Source organism: Rhinatrema bivittatum, chromosome 1 (genome assembly GCF_901001135.1).
Source record: "Rhinatrema bivittatum chromosome 1, aRhiBiv1.1, whole genome shotgun sequence".
Lineage (NCBI taxonomy): Eukaryota > Metazoa > Chordata > Amphibia > Gymnophiona > Rhinatrematidae > Rhinatrema > Rhinatrema bivittatum.
Window position 1 is genome coordinate 444,651,207 of NC_042615.1, and position 25,137 is coordinate 444,676,343.

General features: G+C 46.3%; 1 protein-coding gene across 1 annotated transcript in view; it reads right to left on the reverse strand.

The window, feature by feature from the left end:
- Positions 1-23,103, reverse strand: part of PLPPR1 (phospholipid phosphatase related 1) — a 329,852-nt gene extending 306,749 nt beyond the window's left edge. Inside the window, exon 1 of the mRNA XM_029605105.1 lies at positions 22,937-23,103. The gene's annotated coding sequence lies outside the window, so the exon portion shown is untranslated. The remainder of the gene's footprint in view (positions 1-22,936) is intronic.
- Positions 23,104-25,137: the final 2,034 nt, after the last annotated feature.

Consider the following 25,137-nt stretch of genomic DNA (forward strand, 5'->3'; position numbering starts at 1 on the left):
TTCAATGCATATCCAGCGTATTTATTTATTTATTTATTTTTAACTCTCTGAAGCTCTCTGCTTCAATGGCAGGGGGGAATGAAGATAAGAGGATTTACATTCAGACAACAACCAACAAGGACTGAATTGCATAGTCTGGGTAAACAAATAAGCATGGGTGTAGCTTGCTTGTTGTGGCGGTTTCTACCCCAAATCAATAAAGCCTGATACTTCACTTGGAATACATATCCAGCACAGCTAACGGCTTCAATGGCAGGGGGAATGAAGAAAAGATGATTTATATTCAGCCAACAACCAACAAGGACTGAATTGCACAGGCTGAGTAAACAAATAAGCGTGGGATTAGCTTGCTTATTGTGGCGGTTACTACCTCTAACCAATTAAACTTGATACTTCACTTTGATGCAGCTCCAGCACTGCTCCCTACATCAATGGCGGGGGTGGAAGGTAATTAGAACCAAAAACTTACTAATAAGGGCCAAGAGTAACAGATAAGTATCAGAAACATAAGTGTGAAAGCTTGCTGGGCAGACTGGATGGGCCGTTTGGTCTTCTTCTACCGACTTTTCTGTTTCTATATTTGCAGATGACATCCAACTTTATGTCAAAATTGGAACCAACCAAACCTCTCCCATCACCAGTTTCAACCACTGTCTCACAGCAATAGCTCAATGGCTCCTCAACCATAACCTCAAACTCATCTCCTCCATGTTGTGTGTGCAGCCGCAGCAGACCAGTGGCTTGGCCCCCTCACCTCTCTCTGACGAATCCAGTGCCTATTTCCTCATCCCTGGCGGTGGGCCGCCGGCTCCGTCCTCAGGCCGCCCCCGGTGCCTCCACTTCAGCTACAGACCCGTGTTCCACATCAGGCCTCTCCGCGTGGCCCGTGGAGAGATGCCACTATTGAGTGCTTTGCCCCTCCCTAGGTTCGCGCGCACACATCTTTGTTTCATATGAAGGGCCCGCGGGGGGCAACTTGGCCGCAGCCCCGGATGATAACATTGTCGAAGCTCCAGTATTTAAGGCCATGCTCGGCTTCCAATGATCGCCTTTGCAACAGGTCTCCACGGTGGTCGTGTACTCGTTGCCTCCTGGTGATTTTCCTGCATTCTTGGTTCCTGATCCCTACAAGTTCCTGTTCCTGTTCTCTTTTGTCCCTGCATTCCTGACTCCTAGCCCTTTATCGGATTGCCTACTCGGACATGATCTCTACATTGCTCGACTACACCACTGACTCTCCAAGCCCGGACGTCTGCATTACCTGACTACGCCATTGACTCTCTCCAAGCCCGGACCTCTGCATTGCCTGACTACGCCATTTACTCTCTCCAAGCCCGGACCTCTGCATTGCCTGACTACGCCATTGACTCTCTCCAAGCCCGGACTTCTGCATTGCCTGATTACACCATTGACTCTCTCCAAGTCTGGACCTCTGCATTGCCTGACTACGCTATTGACTCTCTCCAAGCCCGGACCTCAGCTTTGCCTTGCCACCGCTCCTTGATTGCCGCCACCCCTGACTCCAGCTTGCTCTATGATGCCTCTTCAGTCTTCATCCTGGATTTGGCCTATTCAGGCTTCGGCCTGTTCTTGCTCGGGTGCCCCCAGTTTGACTATGGTTCTATTGGCGCCCAGGTCTCCGGGACTCCACCTCATCCAGTACAGACTTCTCCATTCTACTGTTGCTGCCTCTGGGCTGACCTCTCTGCCTTTCCATCAATGACAACCTACGGAGGCCCACCTAAGCCCAGCCGGCCCCGGTACTCAAAGGCTCAACCCGCAGGGAACAAGAGCTGGTATTGGTGAAGCGCCTGTCGGCCTCCATCCTTCAGCCCACTCCACCTGCCAACAGTGGGGACCCGTAGAATCCCTCCTACGGGTAGAGTCAACCCCACCTTGGCCCAAGGGTCCACCTCCGGGACAACAGGTTGCAAAGGCCATGGACTCGGTGGAACCGCATGCCCTCCATGCTATTCCTGGCCTGGCTTCAAAGGTACAAGAACAGCAACAATTTCTTGATGCACTGGCCTCCTCTCTCGAGTGTCTGCGTGCCCAGCTTGATGCCCTGACTGGTAATCCAGTTCCAGTACCAGCTCCCTCTCATCAACAGTCATCTCCCTCCACTCCTAGAGCCTTGCTGGCCCTACCAGTTCAGCCTCGTTTCAATGGTGACTCCAAGCTCTGCAGAGGGTTCATCAACCAATGCTACATGCAGTTCACTCTGCAGCCATCCATCTTCCAAGATGAACTCACGAAAGTCACCTTTATCTTGTCTCGTCTGGACGGGAAAGTGTTGGCTTGGGCTTCGCCCTTATGGGAGTGATCGGATCCGCTCCTGCAAGAACTATCTCGATTTGTGGTTGTGTTTCGGAAGAGGGACAGATAGGCAGAGGCAGGCTGGGCAAGCAAGGCTGAAGAGGAACAGGTGAGGCAAAGGTAGGATCAGGCGGAGGCAAAGGCAGGAACAGGACAAATAGCAACATGCACTACACAGGGTATCTGGATCTGTTGCTCAAGCAAAGAAGGGCTGTTGGTGAGGGCCTTAAATAGGACCCAGGCTGGTGATGTCCACTTTGGGTGCTGCAGCCTTTTTCCACCACGGGCCCTTTAAATGTTGGGTTGTCAGGCAAGCATACACCTAAGGAGCCCATGAGGATGCAGCAGTCCTAAAGAAACGGCAACAGGGATAAGTAGTGCGGCTTAAGGTTGCCTCCTCCAAGCCGCGAATGCAACACATTGGTTACCCACGCATAAATCACCAGTTGATTAGATTACTGCAACTCTAAACTGAATGATATCTCCCAAACCTGCTTGAAACAACTTCAGCTTGTTCAGAACACGACAGTCAAAATCTTGGTAAGGGCCAAATCAACAAAACACATAAGAACCATCCTTTACAAACTACACTGGCTACCGATTGAAACCAGGATTAAATTCAAAACCCTGTGCTTAGGTACCAGAATATCTCTCCCATCTCCTTATCTTCTACGCTTCTGCTAGAGAGCTCTTATCCTCACAAAAGGCCCTCCTGACCTCTCCATCCCTGACTTCCACTAAATTCAACTGCTCAAGGCTGAGGGCCTTCAGCTGCTATGTTCCCAGGATCTGGAACAAGGTTCCACTATCCATACACCTATAACCAAGCTACCTCACCTTCCGAAAAAACAATAGTGGGTTCTCTAAGTGGGTTCTCTAAGAAGAATAAATTCTCCTTCCTCTAGATGTTTGCTATCACAATTTCACACAACGCTGTCTAGTATCTTCATGAATATTCTTGTTAATCTTTATACTGACCATGAACATACAATACTTGCTAATTATTTAGTGATTGCAGTCTGCTTTGAGACCATGCCTGGCAATAAAGCAAAATATCAAATGTTTGTAAATAAATAAATAAATAAAAACATAACATGGCTGGAGGAGTGAAGATGGCCTTCTTTGGGCAAAGGCTAAGTTGACAACCCTATTTACATGTGTTTTTAAATCTTGTGGCTGTTGTGGAGGGATTGGACAATCAAACGCCAGAGAATCAGTCAGAAGCACTTTGGTTTAGCTTTAGATCTACATCTCCATCCCTTACTTCTGTAATGGCTGGCAATACAGAGGCCAATGAATATCTGTGAGTAGAAAACGGGCATTCAATGTTGTGCGCTGTTTTCCTCACACGTACCTAGCCACCTCTCCTGGTTGTACGATGCAATATTTAAATGAGGGGGTCGCACTAAAAAGGAGGTGCTAAGGACAATTGTGCATCCTTAGCGCCTCCTCGGCACAGGAGAGGTGGCTGTCAGTGCGGGTTGTGAAAACAGACACTACCAGCACAATATACATGCACAAGATAGATAGCATGGACTGTGTATCTTGTGCATTTATATTAGGCACCCAGAATTTTTTTTTTTACGTGAGACCTTTTTTTATAATGGTTCCTACTACTTAGTATCACGATGATACTAATAGGAGGAATCACAGAAAGCAGGATTTTTTGTTTTTATCACTGAGCCCTTGAGCATGGCATACCTTTACGCCAGCCCTGAGCTTGGGCAAGTCACTTTACCCTCCATTGCCTCAGGTACAAAATTAGATTGTAAGACCTGTGGGGATAAGGAAATACCTGTAGTACCTGAATGTAATCCACTTTGATGTACACTTTGAAGTGCCGAAAAGTGGAATCTAAAAATCTAAATAAATAAATACATAAATACATCTAAATCTAAGCTTGTCTATTGTAATTCCTTCCTGCTTGGTCTTCCAAATTACCAGTGAAAAAGATTACAACTACTTCAGAATACAGCTTGCTAGAGCATGGTATACCTTTATGCCAGCCCCGAGCTGGCATAAAAATTGTCACATTGCAATGGGTGCATTGGCCATACAGGAAAATGTTTACGTGTATTAACTACTAGCCTCATCTACATTGAATTTATATGTGATGAGCGCTACACAGTAGTTTGGACACGTGTTTTAGATGCACCAATCCCTGTACTGCATGTCCAAAATAAGCGTCCAATCGCGTGTTAAGGCGTGTGCTGACCACGGCGCACAGTATTGCATCGGCCCCACAATTTCATTGAAAAGTACTGTTACCACACTGGGAATCAAACTTGACTCCCAATTAACTATACTTCAACATATTTCTTCTATAGCCCAAAAATCATTCTTTTACCTTAGATACATTTACCTCCTTCATTTACTTCTGTGGTCTCATGATTTTTAAATTTTAACTCATGCTTTTGTTATCTCTAAGCTTGATTATTGTAACTCCTTCCTGTTTGGTCTTCCGAATTACCAATTAAAAAGATTACAACTACTTCAGAATACAGCTTGCTAGAGTGATTTATGGCCTCAAGAAATTCAATCACATTATTCCCATTCTGCAACAACTGCATTGGCTTCCAATTAATTATTACATTCGGTTTAAGATTGTATGTCTTTTTGTGCTTTACATTATGGTCTTCCTTTGTACCTTTCTAGACTACTGACTCCCTATTCACCAGCTTAGTCTCTCCATTCCTCACAAAAAAGTTTACTTTAACTTCCTTTTAATCCATTTGACCTCTACTAGGGAGTCATCCTTCACTTTTCAGGCACCCACCCTTTAGAATGCTCTTCCACCAGTAATTCATTCAGAATTAAACTATGTTAAATTTAGGAAAGCAGTTAAAACCTGTTTGTCATGAAGATTTATGTTATAGCCAGTTTATTTGTGTTCTAGTTTGTTTTACTTTGGCCCAATCTGAATTTATGTATATTTGATTTTGTTTGTTTTTATTTTATGTTTTATTGATTGACATTTGTTTTGATTTGAAATTAGTTAATTTTATGTATACTTTACTTATGCATTGTTGACTGAGATCTTGTTATTTTATGCATGTTTTTATTTGTACATCTGTGCTTGGTTAACATGATTTAAAAGTGATATAATAAAGTTTTAATAAACAATAATAATTATTATTATTATATTGCCACATTTAATTCCTGTCTTTGGCATAAATAATGCTGCCTCTAAACATCAAGCTTTGCTCAAGACAAAGAGTATGGCTTTTATGTACTTTACAGTGCAACTTTGAAGTTTTTTTCTAGGATGAAAAATCAGAAAACATAATGGGATCTTCTCAATTTTTGTTTGCTAGTACTGTCAAATGAATTAGAGAACTACTTTTTGCTGCTATATCATTTTGAAGAAAGAATCTTGCATTCTCATTTACTGTCCTCAGCAGAGATAAAACATGATTGTTCAGTTTTTCAGTGTTCTTAAAACTGATGGTGCAGAAGTAAGGAAGGAGGGATGAGGGAGGGGAAACACAAACAGGCCAATACAGTACAGTGCGCGCCGATGGAGCGCACTGTTAATCCGCGTTTGGACACGCGTTTTCGACGTGCTAGCTTTACCCCTTATTCAGTAAGCAAATGCATGTTGACGGCCCTATTAGTTATTCCCGCTGCACATTTTACTTTCAGAAATTAGTGCCTACCCAAAGGTAGGCGTTAATTTCTGCCGGCACTGAGAAAGTGTACAGAAAAGCAGTAAAAACTGCTTTTCTGTACACCCACTGACTTAATATCATGGCGATATTAAGTCGGAGGTTCCAAAAGTAAAAAATAATCAAAAAATTAAAAAAAAGAAATTAAAATCAGCCCGCGGCTCACGGGTTGAAAACCGGATGCTCAATTTTGCCGGCGTCCAGTTTCTGAACCCGTGGCTGTCAGAAGGCTCGAGAACCAACGCCGGCAAAATTGAGCGTCGGCTGTCAAACCCGCTGACAGCCGCCGCTCCTGTCAAAAAGGAGGCGCTAGGGACATGCTAGTGTCCCTAGTGCCTCCTTTTACCACGGGCCCTAATTAGCATATTTTTATTTACTGGATCACGTGCCCAGGACACTGGCCTGTGCGCACACCAGGAGAGCAGGTGCTCGCCCGTTCTCCTGCATTTCTTTCTGTATCGGCCTGAATGTAGAAAATAGAGGGAAAAGAAACTGCAAAGAAAAGAAGCAGACTCTAGGGGTAAATAGTGAATGAACAGTAGGAAGCATGCTAGGGAATGGGAAAAAATGAACAGAGATTAGCCAAGTTGAGGAAGAAGGAACAGGGAGAGAAATGAGCCAGGAAGTGACCCAGGGATAAATGTGGAAGCACAGGCTGCTCTTGGGAGAGAAGGAAGAGGAGGAGAGATAAGCAAGATCTTCTGTAGCCTAGTGTGAAAAGAGAAGTCTGCTAGGCTCAGTGTGGTTCATCCTGTATGCCCGCCCATAAGAAGCATAATTGGTGAGGGTGGAGAAGTAATTCGATCTGAAATGGAATTTCCTGAAAGGTACTGACAGGAAACGATGCCTGTGAAATCCTAAAGGGGCAGATTTTCAAAGGGTTACGCACGTAAGATACGCGCGTAACACCTGAAAAGCTGCCCCTTCCACCCCCTGTGCGCGCCGAGCCTATCTTGCATAGGCTCAGCGGCATGCGCAAGCCCCAGGACACGCATAAGTGCCGGGGCTTTCCTGGGGGAGCGTGTCGGGGGGGTGTCGGGGGCGTGTCATGGCCAGCGCGTCATCGGGGGTGATCCAGGGACGGGGCCGCGGGTGTGGTTCCGGCACGGGGGGGGCATTCCGGGGGCATGGCCGCGGCCTCCGGACCAGCCCCTGGACCGGAACATGGCGCGCCGGCAGCTGGACGGCGCGTGCAATTTACGCCTGCCTCAGGCAGGGGTAACTTGTAAAATAAAGGTAGGGGGGGAATTAGTTAGGGTTGGGGGGTGGGTTAGATAGGGGAAGGGAGAGGAAGGTGGGGGGGGGCTGGAATAAAAGTTCCCTCTGAGGCCGCTCCGATTTCGCAGCGGCATCGGAGGGAATGGAGGATGGCTGCGCGGCTCGGCGCGCGCAGTCTGCCGATTTTGCGCAGCCTTGCATGCGCCGACCCTGTATTTTATAACATGCGCGCGGGAGCGCGCGCATGTTATAAAATCGGGAGTAGATTTGTTTGCGCCGGGTTGTGCGAACAAATCTACTCCCCCGCGCACCTTTTAAAATCTACCCCAAAATGTGGTACACCTGTGGCAAGCACCCTTATTATTTGACTAAGTGGTACAGTTCTAGTAGCCAACTATAGTACATCATTCATCGAATCAATATAAGAACGTTCAAGTTGTCACTGACCATGAACCTTTTCAGAATGCATAAGTTTCTTCCTTAATGTAAAAGAAAATAATAAATTGGTAAGTAAATGTAGAAGGTAAATGCACAGCTCAGCTGACTGCTTGTGCACCATTATCAGGGCATACTCCACTGAAACAGTTAATTGACTGAAATGAAATGCACAGAGGCAGCAGAAGCAGTCCTTGAGGAAGAGAGCGCTGAAGTGTGACCCCTGGAGAATTTAAAGCAGTTAGAAAAATGTCAACAGAAGTCATTCTGCATATCCCCCTCACAAGCCAATCCAGACTTTCATATCTAATTTAATTTAATTTTTGATTTATATTCTGGCCTTTCATGACTGGTCAGCCACTTCAAAACTGATCACACTGAAGTACTTTAGATCTTTCTCTGCCCCCAAAGGGCTTACAGTCTAAAGGGTCTATTTACTAACAGGTCGATCCAGTAACGTGCAGTTAAAGATTGCCCGTCTGTAACGTGCTGGGAGCGCACAATACAGACGAGTAAGGCCATCCAGCGATACAGTCTCCAGTTTCACGCGTCCTTAGCGCTTCCTAAAATAAACACCTAACCCTTTCCGCACCCAGCATGTAAATGAACGAAAAAGCTGTATAATGAAGGAATTAGCTATTCCCCTCCGATACTGTAACGGGCGCTGATATTATCTCCTTAGGAACGCGCTGTTTTGCCGCGGCCTTAACCTGCTACTTTACCGCCTCCCCCTAGAAGGAGTTAGGACTGTGTAACAAATCCATCGACACCGCTTAAGATAATCAAACACAATAAAACAATAAGCCTGGCACCTTCCTTGATGTAGTACGTACCGGATGCCCCCCCCAGCGCGCCCGACACTACCCCTTTCATCAGCTGCATCCACCCATTATGCCCCTCACGGGCATGTCCCGCTTCACAGAGCGCTCCACTCAAATCCGTTCATGGGTATATACCCTTTCGCCCCCCCTCACAGCGCCATGCTACCACTGCGACCCGGAGGAGGTGAGGCACAGCGGCGAAGACAGACGGGAGAGGAGAAAAAGCAGAGCCGAGCAAAGCAAAAGCGTGCAGCAAGCCGGCGAAATAGACCTGCGAGCAGAGGCAATAGCAGCGGTTCGGTAAGCCTGGCACCCTCCTTGATGTAGTACGTCCCGGATGCCCCCCCCCCCAGCGCGCCCGCCACTACCCCTTTCATCAGCTGCATCAACTGCGACCCGGCAGTCCCGTGAGGCCTACAAAAAAAAAAATCCCCGGCTCCCCCGCCCCCCCACTGGCCCGCCGACTCTGCCCCCCCCCCCCCCCTCTCCTCCCGATCGGGCAGATAGGCGGCGGCGACGAAAACCAAAGCAATTTTTTTTTTTTTTCAAAAAGCGACATCACACATTGCATAAAATAATTTCTCCAGCCTTAAAGCGACTTACTTTTGGGATCTGTCAAGATCCCAAAAGTAAGTCGCAAAAGTAACTTACTTTTCTGAAGCCATCAGGAACATGATCTTAGCTCCTCCGGACGAAGACGAAGATGGCCGCCTGCACGGGGAAAGCGTGCAATTGGCCGCTGAAGACGTGACCTCACGTCTTCAGCGGCCAATTGCACGCTTTCCCTCGTGCAGGCGGCCATCTTCGTCTTGAGCTACGATCGTGATGGCTTCAGAAAAGTAAGTTACTTTTGCGACTTACTTGACAGATCCCAAAAGTAAGTCGCTTTAAGGCTGGAGAAATTATTTTATGCAATGTGTGATGTTGCTTTTTGAAAAAAAAAAAATTGCTTTGGTTTTCGTCGCCGCCGCCTATCTGCCCGATCGGGAGGAGGGGGGGGGGGGGTAGAGTCGGCGGGCCCGTGCGGGGGCGCGGGAGCCGGGGATTTTTTTTTTTTTTTGTAGGCCTCACGGGACTGCCGGGTCGCAGTGGATGCAGCTGATGAAAGGGGTAGTGGCGGGCGCGCTGGGGAGGGGGCGGCATCCGGGACGTACTACATCAAGGAGGGTGCCAGGCTTACCGAACCGCTGCTATTGCCTCTGCTCGCAGGTCTATTTCGCCGGCTTGCTGCACGCTTTCACTTTGCTCGGCTCTGCTTTTTCTCCTCTCCCGTCTGTCTTCGCCGCTGTGCCTCACCTCCTCCCGGAGCAAGGCTGCTTTCGCGCCCTGCTCCGGGAGGAGAGACACAGCGACGAAGCAACAAAGACTTTTTGTGTTTTTTTACACTTCCTGGTTCCTGTCATTCCAAATGTCATTTAAAATGACATTTGAAATGACAGGTACCGTCGCACCCTGGTTACTGTATAGGCGCTGTATTAAGCGCCTATACAGTAAAATGGGTTACGCGGCCATAACCCTTCCCTACCGCTTTAAAGCCGCGGCATGCATTTGCATGCGATTAGAGGAGAGTATCGGGGAGTTAGTGAAGAGAACTGTGGGTGCGGGGAGGAAGGGTGCGCCTGACACTGCCGCACTGTTTCTACCGCGGCCTTACTGGATCGACCTGTAAGTCAAAGTATTTACCTCAGAGAGTAAAATAGAGTGGGATGCCCTAAACTGCGGTAGCAAGTTTACCACAGGCACTGTAACTCAGTAGGTCCATGAGAGAGAGCAAAGGTGTGAACATACCTGGGAGCTTTTGTCTTCCAGTCACCCTGAGATTACCATGGATTAGCGGGGGGGGGGGGAGGGAGGAGGGCAACTGCACAGTGGGACTGGATGCTCACAAATTTGCTCTCCTAAACACTCTTACATGTTCACGCTTACTTTCTCTGCTCATTCTTTCACATTCTCACATGTCCATTTACACCTTTACTTTTGCCATTCTCCCATCAACACACACTCACTCACGTCTCTCCCTCTTCCATACCCACATGCCCACTGACTTTCTCACCCATGCTCACTTGCACTCAGCTCTCTCCTACTCACCTACATACACTCTCAGATCTCTTCTTCCTGCACAAATACACACTCACTCACTCTCACAGACATGCTCATTCATTCTCTCTCCCCCCCTTTCAAACACATTAGCAACAGCAGACTCTAACTTGGGCTCCTGGAGCAGCAGCCTCTTCCTTCTCCTCCTGTGCTGCGGAAGTGGACGCTGCCTGTTTCTTACTCCTCGTTTGATGCACGGGCAGGAAATCGCAATGTCGATTGGCCAAGGCAAACAGGATGGGGCGGGCAAGTGGCTGGATACAGGAAACAGGCTGTGCAGGAGCAGGTGGTGTCACGAGAAAGTGAAGTTAAGCGTTAAAAAGGTCCGGAGATGGTAGAAATCACTGTCGAGTTCCTCCTTTTTCAGCCGCGCAAGACCAATGATGTTCCTTTCTTCTTTCCGGGTCCAAGCAGATTGGTTTTGCTGCAGCACCCGGAGATGTCCGGTATTGGCCCGGAGACCCGGTAATTCTTTTAGAATTCCGGAGTCTCTGGGCCACATCTGGAGAGTTCCCAGGTATGGGCATGAAACTGGCAGCAGTTTGAAAAGGATGGTGGCAGGCCCAGAGCCCTAGGAGGCTCTCCAGGCCTCACTGGATCACCGGAGCTGCCTAGGTAAGGACCATGGAGGAGGGTTGAGGAAGTTTGGAGGTCGAGTTGGGGGGAGGTGTTTCAAAAATAGGGAGGAGTTTGGGAAAGGGCTTGGCCTTGCCAGGGACACAAAACTTTCAATACTTTTTGCTATACTTTGGCTGCTTCAAGAGAAGGCAGGGGGGGATGGGACAGCAATCTCTCAAGACCCCCTCAGATTTATGTAAGACTTGGAGGGGGACCTTCGGATCAGTTAAGCCTTTTAAGGATTGCCCTGGGAGTATCAGGATACACACTGTGAATTTTGAGGCAAGCCCTGTTATTTGATCAACATAGGATCTACTAGTAATGAGCTAATTTGCATGCATTTGAATGCAAGTCAGCTCCTCTAAATATCCACATTGTGCCAGGGATTTTCTTTTTGGGAAGGAGACAGCACACATTAGTTGAAATACCACAACTTATGTTTACCAAATGATAAACATTGTTTGTCATGTGATAAAACTCTTAACACAGCTTACTAATTCACCCTCTAAATATGTACCTGAGGCAATGAAGGTTGCATGTGACATGTCCAAGGTCACAAGGAGCTTTACTGAGATGTGAACTCTGGCTTTCTTCATTCATAGTCCACTCTCTAATCACTAGGATACTCCAGACCAAAATATTTGCCATGTCACATTTTCTACTCTCAGCAGCAATGATGCATCCCACCAGCATTTTTAGTAGACAGAAATTTTGTCAGACAGTTTTTTGAACGCCATTAGAATCACGATGAGACTTATTATAATATTTTTTGAAATTTCTGTTCTTTTGCAAAGAACAAAAGATGATCAATATGTTCTGCATGTTAACTGCAGCCTGAAGACAGTGGTGGTATGACTTAGGGCTCAAAAAAAGCATGGGGAGGCCAACAGTGTCATGACTGTGATGGGCTTGGACGTTCTTAGGCCAAATATTAAAAAAGGGTTAACAGATCAGATGGAGCATCCAAGTGGTGGAGGTGGTTGGGTTGCATTCTGGAATTTTACCGTATATGCACATCTATCAAAAGAGTATGAATCTCAACTGGGCAGACTGGATGAGCCTTTTGGCATCTATCTGTCACCATTTACCATGTTACTATGATGTCCAGCAGAGCAACCTGCTTGTGTGCGCACTGCTGTAGAGTCCTCATGAAACTATTTCACAGTGCATTTGAAACCATTTTCAAACCAGCTGGAAGTGCATTCTATGGCAGTGGAAAACAATTCATTTTGCAGTTTGAAACCAGATTGAAGCCAGACTCCAAATGGATTCGGCAAGACTTGTCAAGGAGGATATTTGTACACAAGACTGCCAGGATGCAATTGTCAATTAGTGCAATTATACTATAATCTTATAACCCACTCTAGATTTTTCTGCGATGTAGCTAAATCATTCTCTAAATGATAGTTCCAAAGTCTTCCCACTTAAAAAAACCCCAGGACCAGCTAGCCTATCCTTCATGACTACATACAAGACTGAGCACATACTGAATCCGCCCTTATGTCCAGAGAAACCTGGTTTATTAGTCTAGTTTAAATTTAATTTATTGTATTTATATTATTTTTCCTTTCGTGACTTGAGAGCCACCTCAAGGTAAATTACATAGTCGATGGTTACTCAGATAAGAACATTGTATTACAATTTAGGAAGCAAGCATTACATTACAGGTATTATATAGTGAGGGTTATAATGTGAAAGAGAGAGCCAGCCAAACACCCTCTGGTAATTAAGTGATAGAGTGGCAAAGGCCTTAGATTTTCTGAATCTAGGCTCATGCGCTTAGGACAGGATTAAAATATTTGCACACACTGATCTTCGTCTTGTGCCTGCAGGCACTCAGAGCCTTCTTTTGAAATTCTATGGGCCTTCTAAGGCTAGTTATGGATAAAGTGGCAGGGGATGGAATGAGGATTAGGGTAGGCAATGGGTCGTTCGTGGATCAGTGTCTCTTTCTCTCCCAGTAATTTTCTCTAGTTATAGTGATGTTTATTTAGGTATATTACAATTGGTTTTATGTGTTGTATTTGCTGTTCTTTTGTACAACGCTTTGGGTGATCATTATATGATCAGGGAGATGGTTTATATGAATTATAAATAAATTATATATATATATATATATATATATACACAGAACATATGAGGATCAAGAGACATGGAGCTTAGGGAGATGCAGGCAGGCTTACAAATCAGAATTGCACAATCAGCTTTGGCCAGTATATAGCCACTTATGCATGAAATATTATGGGTCTTATATGAAGAACACATGGAACACAGCTTATGTCCAATGCAAGAAATATGCAGTATTAATTGTGAATAAGTCATATATACCAATCCTAGAAAATCTTACATGAATTTATGTAGAGAACCCACTGTGTAGGTAGACTAGAAGTACCTTTAGTTGGTGTTCAGCTTCTGTACTTGGGCTGCTGTGTTGGTTGCTTCTTACTACTATAAAAAGGAGAAACATCTAGAGAGGGTGTGTATTTTTGAGCTGACCTTTGAGGAGGCAGGTTGGAATTGTCCTGCTCCTGTTTTGCCCCCCTTTTGTTTTAGAAGGGTCAGATAGAGGAGAAGGGTGACTCATCTTCTCTTTTGAGAAACTGTTTTGCTTCCTTTTTTCGACTTTGCTTTGGAGGAAGTTTTGTCTACCCTTCTTTCCCTTTTCTTGCTATTTGGGATTCTGGGATTTTTATGTTTGATCCAGCAACGAAATCCCCCAAGGCCTAGGGAATGTAGTCACTGCCAGGAAGAAAGGAGTTTTTAAGGAGTCTCTCATTCTCAGAGGTACAAGGACCCTTCAAAGGTCAAAAGGAGGAGTGGATTCACGTTCATTCCTGGGAGGAGGAGAGAAAATGGAGAAAAGGAGGATTGAGGCACCTGTCTTACATTAACTACCACATATCATCAGGATGAACTGGAGGAGGTTGGATAAGGAGTCGTCATCTGAATCAAGGTAGGACAAGTGGGATTGCAGTGTGTGCCATCTAAATTTTAGTGAAGAATCCTACCAATTCTGGGAGGGCGCTCCAAAATTACCCCTGCAATTATAAAAGCAGGAGTTCCCAAACTTTCAGGGAACACTGACCCCATTTCGGTTTCAGAAAGTTTCACGGACCCTCTTACCCTTTTGTACGCCATAACAAAAGACTCAAGGATATGCACTCCAGAATCATTCATAGGGGCGGATTTTAAGAGCCCTGCTCGCCTAAATCCGCCCAAAACCGGGCGGATTTAGGCGAGCAGGGCCCTGCGCGCCGGGAAGCCTATTTTACATAGGCCTACCGGCGCGCGCAGAGCCCCGGGACTCACGTAAGTCCCGGGGTTCTCCGAGGGGGGCGTGTCGGGGGCGTGTCGGGGGGCGGGCCCGGTCATCGCGGCGTTTCGGGGGCGTGTCGGCAGCGTTTTGGGGGCGGGTACGGGGCGTGGCTACGGCCCGGGGCGGTCCGGGGGCGTGGCCGCGCCCTCCGTACCCGCCCCCAGGTCGCTGCCCGGCGCGCAGGAGGCCCACTCGCGCGCGGGGATTTACGCCTCCCTCCGGGAGGCGTAAATCCCCGGAGAAAGGTAAGGGGGAGGTGTAGACAGGGCCGGGCGGGTGGGTTAGGTAGAGGAAGGGAGGGGAAGGTGAGGGGAGGGAGTTAGAGGATTCCCTCCAAGGCTGCTCCGATTTCGGAGCGGCCTTGGAGGGAATGGGGGTAGGCTGCGCGGCTCGGCGCGCGCCGGCTATACAAAATCCATAGCCTTGCGCGCGCCGATCCAGGTTTTTAGCAGATACGCGCGGCTCCGCGCGTATCTACTAAAATCCAGCGTACTTTTGTTTGCGCCTGGAGCGCAAACAAAAGTAGGCTATTCGCGCTCCTTTTAAAATCCGCCCCAAAATGTATAAAACTTTAATCTAAAATGAATACATAGAGAGGACAATTCTGAAGCTACTGAAAAATTGCCTTCTTAATGGAAGGTCATAAACCATTCCACCTTCCAATCCAGCTGCAATAGGGAAAAGGAAGCAAGTCCAAAAAAAAGCTCCAGGTCGGCAGCTTGGTATGAGCTGGTAGAAAATCAACGGCAATATCTGCAGACCTGCAATCTTATTTTCAAAGGGAAATCCAATACTTTTGTTCCTGTGCACTTTGCACTTGCTTCGAAGCAGATGAAACGCACACGCCTGCAAGTAGGCACGAGAATTTCAAAATTAAATTTCTGCATGTGCTTTCCCTCTCCCAGCCTAGCCCTGCTCCTTTTTTCCCCCGCAGGGAAAGGTTGGCACGGTGCTCACAGCGCAGGGACTTTTACACTCAGTGACAAGAAATAGCAATTTTCAAAAGGGCCCTCCCTGAACTTGACCTCCTTGCAGCCCGCTTTTCTTTTATACTTTATTATTTTCTTTTACAAACACATGCAGAAAATGATAGTCACAAAATAATTTAGATATTGGATAAAACAAAACAATAGCCTGTTTTTCAAAGGGGAAAAGGCTCCATGTCTTTCTGTTTGTGTGTCCGCTTAAATAACTTTTGTGTTCAATGTCATATCTAAACCTGGCTATGGTCTCATCCTCCCTCCTCCTTGATCCCTAGCAGTCATCTTTCCTTCTTCCCACCTGAACCATGATGGTCCTCTATCCCTCTGTCCAGCCTGATTCTTGGGCGTCGTCTCCTTCTCTCCCATGACAGGCTGCCATCCACCCTCACTCCCCTTAACCAGGTCAAACACGGATCCTGTCTCTCTCTTTACAACTCTTCATTCCTGTCTTTTTCCTTCTTCCCTTTTTCTTTCCCCCTTATACTGGCAACCGATTTCCTCCTTTCTTCCTTTGAGCCAGTCTATTCACTGTTCTGGTGCAATTTCCCTCTCTCCTCTCTCTCTCTCTGTCAGGCCAGAGCCAGAGCATGTGGCAGAGGTGGGAAATGTTTCTCACCACTGTGATAACCTGGGTTTCCTCTGCTTTCCTTGGTGTACAGCAGAGGCTGCGAAGGTTCTGACAGTTACAACTGGCCCCTCTCTTCTCCACATCCTCACAAAGGGCAGCAGTGAGGTTTCCAATCAGTCTCTCGCTTCCCCGTCTCTGCTAAACATTCAGCAGTGTGATTTGAGGCTTCTGATGGGTGTGAACAGCCCCTCTCTGTCCCGCCTCCTCCTCCTCCTTGTCTGCAGCAAGGTGGGGTGAAGTTTTGGGGGCCATAATAGGCCCCACTCCTATCCTCCTGGCCTGTGCCAGCAGCTCAGGTAATCACAGGTAGCAGCCGCTCGCTCAGGAACAAGGCAGGTTATAGGGGCAAGATTAACAAGACACCAGAAGACCAATACTAAGCCAACAAGCAGGACACAACACACAAACAAGGACCAAGAACGCCACTAGAAAGGCCATGCAAGGAACAATAGCAAAACTAGAATCCTAGACAAGGAGCTAAGGCAAACAGAAACAAGCAAGACAGGAACTAGGGACAGGAATAAGCAGTGCCAGAAGGCTCCTAATAGAGAGGGCCAAATCCAAGACAGAAAACCAGAGGACCAGCACAAGGAGCAAGGAGACACCAAGATGAAGGAAGGAACTGTGAGTGAGGCAGGCTTTTAAGGTGTGGCAGTGCTGACACATGTTTCTTCGAGGTAAGCTCAGACCAGTGGCGGATTCCCGAGGAAGACCGGCCTGGGGATTCGTCACCCAGGCCGGCCCAGGACACATCACGTGGTCTGCCGAGCGCGGCTCCGTCACGGCCGCGCACGGCAGACCACGTGACTGGAGCGACCGGCCCACCGGGGGATGCCTGATCCCTTGATAGGCCCATCCGCCCCTGGCTCAGACTGTGACCTACTGAGGGCTCCTGCAGGCAAAGGTGCTGCACAATGGCCAGGATCATTACAGCTTCCGAACTTCCAGGGACAGTGAGTGAATAATCTGCTACCACTGAACTGGATGGGAGACAGCATTGGGTATCACATTTCGAAAGTGGAGCACGACAATCTTGTAAGTCGTCAGCCGAGAAGGGGGCCGAGCGCACTGTATAACCCGCACTCCAACGCAAGTTAAATAGGCGCTAATCCAACCTCTAATGCAATAGGGGATTAGCGCCTATTTAACCCACGTCGGACGCGGAGTGAATGAGTTGGAGCTCATCACAAGCAAATGCATGTGAATGAGGCTATTACTCATTCACTCCGAGTGCAAAAAAATAAATGTGCGTCTCAGACGCACATTTATCTCTCAGATATTAACGCCTGCCTGGAGCAGGCGTTAATAGCTGAGCGCAGGTAAAAGAAGTACAGAAATGCAGAAAAAAACTGCTTTTCTGTACTTCTTTTCTTAAGTAAAAAATTAAAAAAAAATAACTCGGAGTCGGCACACCGCCGAGTTGTGAAGACCTATGCCGGTAAACTTGGCGTCGGTTTTCATAACCGGCCGTCTGCAAGTAATGAAAACGGACCCCAAGTTTATCGGCGGTCATTTTCATTACTGGCAAATGGCCGGTCGACGCCGAGTTTACCGGCGTCGGTCTTCATAACTGGCAGCTGCGGTGAGGTCGCGTTAGCAAGGAAGCGCTAAGGTCGCGCAAGCGACCCTAGCGCCTCCTTGCTAGCGTGACCCCCTAATTTGGGTATTGCCTGGTGCCCCCCCTTGCGGGCGCCATGCACGCATTAGGAAAGCAGGCGTATCGGCCCCAAGGTTTGTTTAGTTAAGCTTTGTGGGATAACTTGGATATGAACTCGGTGGTTTCAGGGCTGACAGTAAAAGTGTGTCACTTCCAAAGCTTGAGAAATTTCATGATTCCCCTGTTGACCCATTAGTTTAAGTGACGTGTCAGCAGGATTTTTACAACAGGTGATTGATTTAAATGAGAGGAGTAATCTTCTTCAGGAGCCACCTCTGACAGCTGAGGTAGTATTTGGCAGTCTCATTATACTAAAGCTGTTTTGGACTATACAGAGGCATGGTCATCAATGATATCATCCCCACACATGTATCATCCGTGTATTTCAGTTGTTGCAGAATGAAGAGAAGAGACAACAGCTGATTTGAAAGAAGCATTAGGTAAAGTATTCCAGGTTTTGAGTGATACTAGTGATTCTGTTTGGGAAGTCTGACAATGGCAGAAGCATATACTAATGAAACTGAAGCAGCAATTGGACAATAATCCCATGGTGGGACATGTGCAACTAGGATTTGAGCAGGGTACTCAGGTGATGATATGGATTTACGAGGAATACAGGGCATTGCCGATCCTGTGCCAGCAAGTATGTGGGCATAAATATTCCCCATGTGTGACGCAGAAATGACTGGGCATTATGTGGTTAAAGTTTTCCCTTATATTCCAGGGGATATTTTTGAACTAGATGCCATGATGCAGTCATGTAATATCTTCAACAATGAACCGGTCACATTTCAGTATGCCACATCATTATGGACCTGCCCACCACCCTACTGGCATGTAACATCTGATAGAAGTGCAACACCTGAAACACCTGACGTTGTACCGCCTGAAAAAAAAACAGCTAGTTGTATTGGAGCAACTAGTTAACCCGCAGTCTTGCGATGAAGTGTATTACAATGCTGCAGAGGATTGATGCAGTTGAGACCATTTCTAGGAGAATGGGACTGTATATGGTAAATCAAGACTATCTCAGAGACATTTTTCAATGTTTGTGTGTGTATTTTGTATTTTCTTTCAGGACCACAATGATGGAGACCTGCTACTAGGAACCAATGGCTTTTTGTTGGTTCCATATGGATGGATATCCCAGTGGTTGACTTGGACTATGCAGTTCAGTAGAGTTGATTCATCATGCAACAAGATGATCTGGCTATTCCAGAAGTCTGGAATATCTGAAAAGGTCATGAACATCTTTCTGCTGATTATAGAAATTGATCAATGACCAGTTATGAGTGTGAGATGGCTGCTGTTTTGAGGTCTTTTATAGTGCATGACTAACATGTTGCTCATGTGCAATTTTGTTTTTTTCTAGTGCCCTTAATTTATTCTTGTGTGAAGAAATACAATATTTATGTTTGTTATAGTTTGTTTGAAAAAATAAAATAAAATCCTGCTAAAAAGAATTACAATTCTTTTTTAAAAAATGGTATTCCAACATAACTCTGGTCTAAATCTATTTCCATATTAATTCCTTTTTATCTTTCAGGCATCTTGGGACCATGCTGCAGACTATTCTGGCTCCAGACTAACTAATCTTTTGGATATCTTTAGCCCTATGGAAACCTCAGTGAGGACTTCAGTCCAGGGGTTACACCTGTGTGCACCCCTTTTGAAAGAAAAGAAATATAAACTTATTTCTGATTGGGTATTACGGGAATATGAATCAAATGTAATGCAATTAAATGATTTCCAAAGTAAAATTTCTTGAACTTCGAAATAACAAGGTCCATATTCAAACGCCATTTAGATGAGTAGCGTTATCATTATCCATCTAAATGGCTTACCCGGCCATATCCAGCCCTTATCCAGCTAAATTTAGCCAGATTTAAAAAAAGGGGCATTTTGGGGAAGGGTTGCTTTATCCGGCTTCAGAGCAGGTCTAAAGTTATGTAAAGTTATTCTGCTGGAAGCAGGCAGGATCGCTGAGAAAAAGCGATCAGCACACAGAAGAAGGCCACGTTTGGAGGTAAAGGGTGGATGGGAGGGTGGGGGAAGGGGTGACTGTGGGGGGGGGGGGGGGAGGGGGGAGGGAAGCTGGAAATGTAATTCTTCTTTAGCATGGGAGGGGAGGGAGGGAGAGGCCTGGGTCAGCGTCAATGTTTATTAGGAACTTTGCAAGTTTTAAACTTTTAAATATTCAGAGAAGGTTTTGGGTATCGTGGAGTGGGGACGGAGGTAGATCCATATGCTGGGGAGGGGGGGGGAGGTTGGAAAAGGGCTGGGACACCCACGTCTTATGTTTTATTTTTTCCTAAGATGTGCTACGTTCGTGGATATCTCTGAAATATCCGGGTAAATAGCGAGCTATCCGGTCACATGAGGCTGGATAACTTTAGGTATAACTGGCCATATTCAATCAATGGCCAGTTAGGGCTGAAGTTATATGTAGCTGGATAACTTTAAACAAGTATATTCAGTGGGATATCTCTCTCGCTGAATATACTGGACAAGTTATCTGGCTAACAGAAGCCAGAAAACTTGTCTTCTAAACGGCCTACTGAATATTGGCCTCATTGCTGATAAACCTAATTTGTTTTCTGAGCACATATTATGCAAACCCTAAATTGAAAGAACAATCATTTTGAGGAGGATTTAACTGTATCGTACTTTTTATGAACGGAGTTTTCATTTACCTGGAATCTGAAATTGTGACTCAGACATTTGTTATTGTTCTCCACAAATCTATAAAGCGAACACTGTCCAAATTTTCACACCCCCACACAACCCTCCGCTCCAAACACACATGTAAATGTTTTGTAAAGAGTCAAAGCCTGTCACTGTGTTTAACTGCCAGCCTTTACTAACCATCAACAATGCTGTCACGAACATCAAGCACACTGAGTGTCTCACAGGTAGACGAGTTCTAAAACCACCTCACTGAACCAGGAACCAGATCCGGCAGTATCTAACCATGCAAATGCCATTTGAACATAGGCAGAGGAACATACTCAATCCTGAGCACACAGAAAAGGCAAATCCATGGCCATCATATGAGGGAAAATTAACAAGTAAAGTGAATTTAAATTTACCATGGGAGCTTTACTATATTATACAAAACTGATATCTATCTATATAAATATATACTCAAGGAGTAGTTCTATATTGAGCCCGGTCGTACATTCTCACCTTGCACCTACCCTCTTGTGCTTGTAGGCTGTAGAGCAGGTGCACAATAAAGAGCAAAACCGCTGATGAGTGATTTGTGCTACTGTGCAAACTGCCAGGCTGCCCTCGCTGATCACAGCCCTCCCAGGGAGGGCAGGAAAAGCAAAACATGCCAGCAACTGGGTAGCTCTGTGGGGGAGGGAAGAAACCTTATGCATCACTTAGATAACCACTATGAAAGGAAGAAAAGACTTGCTAAATCTCACTTTCTGTCTGGCACCATAACTCTTGTTTCATTATGCCAGCACCATTACATTTTACATTTTATCTACAGCATGTGATTTTCTTCCTTTTCTTTCACGACTTTGATAAATATCACCAGTAGGGGAAAAGTGCTGTGCTATAGTGATTAAGAATTGCTTTAAAGCTCAGTACATTTTTTTTTATTATTATTATTATTATTGGTTTATCGTCATGAGATCCTAGTGCACTTTCCGGACTTGTCACCCTGGATTTCTCTATTCCTAAGACGGTGGCACGGGACAAGGTAGCACTGGATGCCAGGGGGTGGTTTCCTCTTCCTCTGGATCCCCCTGGAGAGCAGTCAGCTCAGCAGAAGAAGGTCGGGACTAATGAGTCTCCGCTCCTGTTTCCACCTCGCCCAGAGACAGCCGAACCCGCCCCGAAACGAGGAAATGCGAAGGCAATGGCACGCGGACAGCTGCCTGCCAACCCCCCCCCCCCCCCCCCCCCCCCGGTCCGGCTGCCGGCAGAGTGCGATCCAGGCTCTCCCCACTTGTTATATTGATCGGTTCTGACCCGCCCCTTTTCCAAGCCCACGGCTGACTTGTCCCGCTGGGCAGCGGGGATGGCAAAAAAAAAAAAAAGTCAATTAAAAAAAAAAAATTAAAAAAACCCAAAATTAAAAAAAAAAACCCAAAACTCCACCCGCTAAACTGATTCCCCGCCACACGAAAAGGCTAGCTCGTACCAACTAGTGGGAAAATGGCAAATGCCCATCTCGGGGCTTGAGTCCTTTTTATCCTCCAGGAAAGGCTTTTTGGCTTCACGGCTGATAAAAAAAAAAAAAAAGGGTGAAAGGTCCACTTTGGAACAGGTATCAACTAGAGCTGCATGCATGCATCCATCTATCAGTGTTCACAACAAAGGAGGAGAGAAGCCACCAGCCATCGAGTTTTCCCGATGAAGAGAAACATTACTGACACCGACATTATTTTCCCTCTCCTTTCCCCATCTTATTAGCGAACCGTTTTCCCCGCGGTTCCCCCAGCCTCCCTCCTCCGGGAATTCAGCCCTGGGCTCCAGACTTGAAAGCCCCGCCGCCGCCGCTAACGCAGGTCAGCAGCCCCCTACTTCTCTCCCCTGCCGTCTCTTTCTTCACTCCGCGCCCTCTCCACGGATGACCCGAGCACCACCTTTTGTTGTGACAATCCAACACACAACCTGGGAGCGGGGAATCCAACCGGTCCCCTGCTATCGCCCAAATCAATTTGATTATAATTATTTTGTTTTCCCCCCTCATACAGTCTTGTAATGCCCGATCTTGTCATTTATTTTTACGCTGACTGAGCAGTTGCACATGCAGAATTCGTCTGCAGATGCTACTGTACACGAGAAACTTCTGGATCTGCTGTTAACAACCAGCGATTAAAAAAAAAACCAAAAAAAAAAAAACTGCTTTCCTCTCATGAGTCACAGCAACGAAAAGTAAATATAGATTTTAATCGGGTGGAACGCAAACGCTGCTAGAGCAACCTTTCCAAAATGTAAAACACTTAATCGGTGCCGCAGCAAAACAAATAACTAAAAGCAACATTTCGCTCCAGGACAGATGAAAAGATCATGCCACTGTTCTTGTAGTAAACCCTTGAAAAAGCGCAGATAATAACAATGATCTATTGACAAGAGACCATTTCTTTCCTCACGCCAGAAAAAAACCTTTTCCCACAGTGAGCGTCTTGCCCACATTTCCTGGACACTTCATCGTGTCTCTTACCTTGCAGTGGCTGCTGCTTATTTCTTTTTCCTCTCTCGCAGGTCAGCTAAGAGTACCACATTCCTCTCCAGGTAGCAAAAGACAAAATCCCAAGCCAATACATGCTCTCTGTGATGTGCCAGCGGCAAAAAAAAAAAAACAGCGCCACACAAAAACCGGTCGCACGCTGTTACTCTGCAACTCCAGCAGCAGAAGAAAGGCATCCAGTCAGCCAGCTCAGCTCCTCATTGTCTGCTAACAGGTTTCTTTCAGGACTACAAACATGGGGTCTAGCTCACTTCCTGTTTCAAATTCTCCTGTAGTCAGCGTTAACCCTCTCCGGAACAGATTGGAAGGGTTTGCTGTAGAACAAGTGGCTATGGGGAAAAATGTGACATATCGGTTGTCTCTGTGTGCCACTGCTCTGTGGTCAACAACTGCTTAGCTGTAGACTGGAAATCACAGAGTTTTATATATAGTGCATTATATATATATATATATATATATATATATATATATATATATATATATATATATATATATATATATATATATATATATATATATAATGCACTATCATAGTTCAGCAGAATGTATTTTCTGGGAGCTTGAGCCTCATCAGACAATTGGATGCCAGGTGATTCCCTACTGACCCCCCACCTTCATGGGAAAAAAAGAAAAAAAAAAATCCTGAGCTTCCTATTCTGTTTAACTCTGTGAGTGGAAAAAGAGTTTTAAAACACTGAATTGAGAATATAATACCATAAATTCATTGAGCAACTACAGATAGTTAAGTCCATGTCTTATGTTCAGAAAGTGATTTATTATTAGCACTGGAGAGATTCTTAAAAAAAAAAGCAATTCCCAAAACATCTTCACTTGCTAAAATTCCTCTTACCCTCTCCCCACCCCAAAATCCATTGTTTAGACCAGTGTTTCTCAACTCCCTCGCCCTGTGGTTCCCAACCCGGGACATGGGTACCCCTGGAGTTACTTGGAAGCCTGTCAAGGACTAGGCAAACAGACCACCACCACACGGGGAGCCCACACTGTGGCAAGCATCTTACCCACGACTGCCACACAAAGCTGTAACCCCAAGCCAGAGATCTTCAGTTCCCCATCAACTGCCTTGGTCTGACTCAGAAAAGCAAAACGGAGATGTGAGGCATCACCGCTGCTGCACAGGATAGGGAAAACCCGAGACTGCCATCGTGAGCACAAGAAGAGCAGGAGAGGCCACTGGCTGTGGAACTAGAGCAGAGAGAGCGGGCAACACGGGCGACAGGTAAAGTGCCGTGCATCCCGCCCCCCATAGCAGTATTTTCCCTCCTGTCTCCCTATCGCCTGAGTTTTCTGATTGGACATGAAGCCCACAGGGAGGGAGAAGGAAGAGACAGCAGTCTTGTACCCACAGTGGCTGTGCTTTAATCCTGAGGCCAGCTGCCTTTCCTGGGTGCCACTGTTACCCTGCTTGTGGGTAGTTGCTCTGGTGGTGCTCTCCAGTTGCCATGGGAGAGAGAGAGAGACCAAGACTGGGGAAATGGAGAGGTAAGGAGAGGAAAGAGCTGGAGACAGGGCGCTGGCAATTGGAAAGCACAACTGGGGAGAGGTAGGGAGAGAGACAAAAAGCAAAGGATGTAGAAAGCTGATTGGAAGGGAGAGATTAATCCAGGGTGGTGAAAGACTAACAGGGAGAAAGGAGGAAGGGAGGAAAAGGTATGGAGGTGTCAAGAGAAAAGCCTGCAAGAGGGAGAGGAAGGGCTAGAAGATGAGGAGAGTCAGGGAGGCAAGAGATGGGCAGAGGGTGAGATGAGAAACAGCAAAGAAGAAGTAGAGAGCACCTTTGGGGTTATAAGAAGAAGAGACAGGGAAATGGAAGAAAAGGAACAAAGAGATAAAGGGGGAGAAATAGGACAGTGGTAAAACAGAGCTAGAAAGTTGGAGAAGAAAGATGAGTAGAAATAAAAGAAAAGAAAAAAAATTCTGAGAGGCAGATGGGAGGGTAATGGATTAAGAAAGGAGATGATCTGAGCAGGAAAGAGAAAATGGAAAGGAGAAGCAGAAAACAAAGACAGCTGACAGATAACATGAAAGAAAGGACGAGGAAAGCCCCTTACAATCAAGGAAGAGAAAAAAACAACAGTAATTATAGCATTTCTGAAATATTTAGCATCTTTTGAATGAGGGGGTACATGAGAACATTTCAAATTCTTGAAGGAGTA